Source organism: Polistes canadensis, unplaced genomic scaffold (assembly GCF_001313835.1).
Source record: "Polistes canadensis isolate GaletaPanama2010 unplaced genomic scaffold, ASM131383v1 scaffold_132, whole genome shotgun sequence".
In the NCBI taxonomy this organism is placed as follows: domain Eukaryota; kingdom Metazoa; phylum Arthropoda; class Insecta; order Hymenoptera; family Vespidae; genus Polistes; species Polistes canadensis.
Window position 1 is genome coordinate 328,455 of NW_014569679.1, and position 4,978 is coordinate 333,432.

Here is a 4,978-nt window from a genome sequence, read left to right on the forward strand (position 1 = left end):
AATAAAATAAAAAATATATACATAACAATATAACATTGTGATAAGACAGGAGACACGTACATATATATATATATATAATATTATGTATTATTGTATATTAAATATATGTATATTTTGTCTACAGTGCGTCCCTAGAAAAAAGCACCCTGTATATACTTACATATATAATGTTATCTATTATATTTTAAATAGATATCATATATGTACTTGTGTTTAAGTAATTTAATATTTATTATTAAATATATATATATATATTTATTATTTATTAGATATTATTATTAAAGACAGAGACATACGCGAGGTAGCGCGTCTTTTATTATTTTATTTCTACCATATTTTTTATTTCTCGATGCTCATCCGCGCGCCATTTTTTAAAGAAAAAAAAAAAAACAGGTTAGTTTATTTTATTTTTTTTTTTTTTTTTATTTTTTCTCATCCCCACTCTTTCTTTTCCCCGAAAATTTATCGAGATTTGTGTTAAACATGGCGCAATTTGTAGATTCGATTATTATTATTATTATTATTCTATTGTTGTTTAGTTTATTATTTATTTTAATTTATTTTTCATTCGTTTCTTTTAGGTGCCAAACGCTTCTTTTTCGTTAATTTAATCATTTCGTTTTAGTTTTTTCTTCTTTTTATCAGAACGTATTATGCGCATGCGCAGACAGAGTGGATAAAAAACAAAAATCCTCAAATAAGCCAAAAATCCCTAAAACGATTCAACAATAATCATTTGCTGAATTGACAGTTTTTAGGTTATTTCCAAAAATTAATCACAACTTTTTTATTCAGATCACTTAACTGCTGTTACTATAACTTGATAAGTTTCTAAAAATAGTAATTAATTATTAAAATAACCTACAAATTGTTGGATCATCTAGGAAATTTTTGTTTGACCTCGACTCTGCAGCATAGTGGTATTAAAATGATGAGCACTTGTTCGTGATTTTAAAACCATGTACGCACGCAAGAGATTCCCCTAGTGTTTTTTTGTTTGTTTTTAAGTATCACGGGAGAATATAATATGTGAACATTTTTATTATTATTATTATTATTATTATTATTCTCCCACTGTCACTCTTTTCTTTTTCTTTATTTTATTTTATTTTTTTTTTCCTTACGAAACTTCACGCTAACCCTGCCTTGACATATTTTAAGAAAATGTTTTTTTTTCTTTTTTATCTTTTTTATTTGCCACAGCATCATTATGAGCGATTTCATCGATACGGTTTAGTTAAATACATATTTTTTTTTTTTTATTATATTATTTCTAAAACGCGTATACGCTTTTTTAAATACACAAGTTTATTTATTTATTTATTTATTTATTTTAAGCCACCAGCGTCTCCCTCCTCCTCCTCCTCCTCTTCCATCACCTCTTCTAGCGACTTTTTTTTTCTTAAAACTACGATTAAATTTATTATTTCTAGTGTCTAAGGTTGATTATTAGTGCATTATTTATGGTTACCACAGAAATACAATGAACCAGAGAGTATTCTTTTCTTTCATTATCTTCTTTTTTTTGACACGTTTCGTTTCGTTTTTTGAATTTCCCGCGAACCACGAAGATGTACGTTGTTTAACGAACGTTCAGCCATTTGTCATCACCAGTTAGAAATTAATTTCACATTAGGATATCGTAGAATTTTCTTTATAAGAAAATTGTGCACATATTATCAACAAGATCATTCTTGTGTGTGTGTGTGTGTGTGTAGCTCAACACTTTATTTATTTATTTATTTATTTATTTAATTCTTTATATATAAATTATTATGACGAATATAACACTGATCTCGTTTATTTTTTTCTGATTTTATCAATTACGTTTTTGTTTATTAATAAAAACGTAGGATATGATGATATTAAAAAACTGATAGTTTGATAATTTGATTTCTAATCCATTTCACCATTTTATTATCTTTTTATTATTATTTAAAATCATGTCTTTTACGCGATAGATATAACTATCACTATTAACTATATTGTTTATATAAATGCGATTCGGTGCAATATATTATAACGTTACGAGTTAGATTTTTCTTTTTTTTCTTTTTTTTTTTCTTTTTTCTAATTACGTTCAATTTACAATATTAAACGTAACTACAACACATTTTATCGATAAGAGAAAATAGCAATTCGATTTTCTTACTTTCTCTCATACTTCTTTTCTCTTTCCTTTTTCTTTTTTTCTTTTTTGTTATTTTTTTTCTGGTTTAATTTTCATTCGATCGAAAATATCGAAGTATCGATAAAATATGATTCGGTTTTATTACTTAAGCTCGTACATATTGAAAATTTCTTATTTATCATGTGGAGGACGTGTTAATTGTATTGTTTTGATCTAACAATGATTCAACGATCCGCCATTGTTATATTTTTCCTGTCCTCGATGATATTATTATTATTTTATTCATTCAATTTAATTATTCCTCCACTTAAATATACTTATATACTTTAGAATTAAATTATTATTATATTATTTAAGTAATAACACAAAAATATTGTGCTATAAAATCGAGGTACTAAGTACAGTTACATATTTGTCGATTATTATTATTATTATTATTTTCCTTTTATTTTTATTACTATATATAGAATATTATTATTTTTTTTTATCAAGTCACAAATCCCTTTTTCTTTTTCTTCCTTTTATTTTTTTTCTTTCATTATTCCAAACAAGCATTCCTCTTTCTTTCTTTATCTTTTTTTCGGTTTCATTTGTTCTGTTTTTCTTTCATTATTATCATAATCGTGATCATCATCAATTATCATTATTATATCATAACTATCATCATCATCATCATAATCATCATGATTATTATTATTATTATTATTATTATTATTATTATTCCAATTACTCTTTCTTTTTCTGTTTGATACAACATACACACACACATGTACACATAGACACACAACACTCATACAATACAAATTGTTGATTGCAATTGTAGATATATGAGAATCCTTTTATATCATTGTCATCATCATCATCATCATCATCATCAACATTATCAGTATTATTTTTAATGAAATTTACAAATAATTAGAAGAAGGCAAAATCCGAAGAGATGATTCTTGATCTTTTTTTATATTATTTCGCTAATTTATTCATTTGCGATTTATTTACTGGGCCATTGTAATCATCATTGTTCAAATCATCGTCATCGTTGATTATCAATATCATTATAATCATCCTTCATCATCATCATCATTATTATTATCGATTATTTATAATAATAGGACCGCGTATCCATTGGAATTTTAACAAAGTACGTGCAATATTAATTATTATCACAAATATGGTTTTTTTTTAGCTATTTCAAAGCTTCAATTACATACAACACGAGATTTGCTACAAATTTCATTATTAATTCTCCAATTTTCATTCTATTATTTATTTATTTATTTATTTTATTATTTATGCTTATATTCCATTCGTTTTTTTTTCTTCTTTTACTTTTCATTTTTGTTTATCATAAACATTTTACAGACAAATAATATCTTCGTCATTTCATTCTTCCCTTTTTTTTTTTTTTCAATATTGTTTTCATTCTTATTCATGGAAATTCTCATGGACAATACAAATATCTTTCTATACTCTTATTATTATTTATTACTATTAATTATAATTATTATTAATATTAATATGAATTCATTTATATATATCACACCACACGAGTGTAACTTTTAATTTATATTATTACACTCGTAGTTAAATAATCTCTATGAAGAGCTTTTTTTATTTTTTAAGATAAAAAGTGGAGGGGAGGGAGACAGACAGCCTTTAATTAATTATTTTAATATTAATATTATTATTATTATTATTTAATTTTAAATAGATAGATAGATAGATAGATATATATATATATATATAGTGATAATAGAATATATAGTTATAATAATGTCTCTTAAATAAAATATGGCTTGAACACTTGTGTACTTAGGTAAATAATTTTAAGAACATTATTTTCTCTTTCTCGTTAATATTGGGACCATTTATTATAAAAATGGTGTAAATAAGTCCCATTTGAACGAATTTGACAAAACACAAAATCAAATTAGGTAATTGGGTTTGATAGAAACTTACTAGGGGAATTTGAATCTAGGTTTTAAAATTTTCCCAAGAAACTGTTTTATCTACTGAGTTTAAGGGACCCAAACACGATCAACTTATTTACGATTTTTATCATCTGTTTGCTTCTTTTTTTTTTTAATTCAAATAGCCTTACTTAAAATTCAAAAAAGCAATTTCTAAATAAATTATCCGAATTATAATGTGATCTTGATTTTCATTTTGAAAAATGGACTTACATTCTTTTTTCGTAATAAGTAGAAATCACCAAACCACCACCACCAGGTTCGCATGAACTCCTAGCAATCCAATTCGATTATTATATTTTCATTTATTTATTTAATATCTTTTTCCTAAGTTAATTAATATATTACAAATTATGTTTATTATTATTTATTTATTAAAAGTAATCTTCTCGCGAGAGTATTATTTTCGAATGCGAATTATTCCTTTTTTTCTTATTTCCTTTTTTCACAGGCCGCCATTTTTATTTTTTTAAACACGTTTATCCCGTTTTATTATTTCTAAATCATTACCATTTTTGTTGGAATAAAATAAAAATTAAATGGAAATAATAAAAAAAAAGAGACATATCGTTCTTTTAAAATAAACAAATAATTAAAATTGAAGAATTAAAATAATGATATTAATAAAAAAAATAATAATAATAATAAAAAGAAAAAACAAATAGTAAAAATAAAATAAATTTACCTATGAAGTGTGTCCTATGGATGTGGTACGATTTCTTCTCTCCCCCAACCGCCATTTTGTTTCTTTCTTATCTCTCTCTCTTTTTTTTTTTTTCTAATTTCTTATCGATCCTACGAAGAAATGTTTTTGGATCAATCAAGGATAACACCATGTTCGATTTGTTTTTCTTTTCTCTTTTTTTTTTTTTTTTTA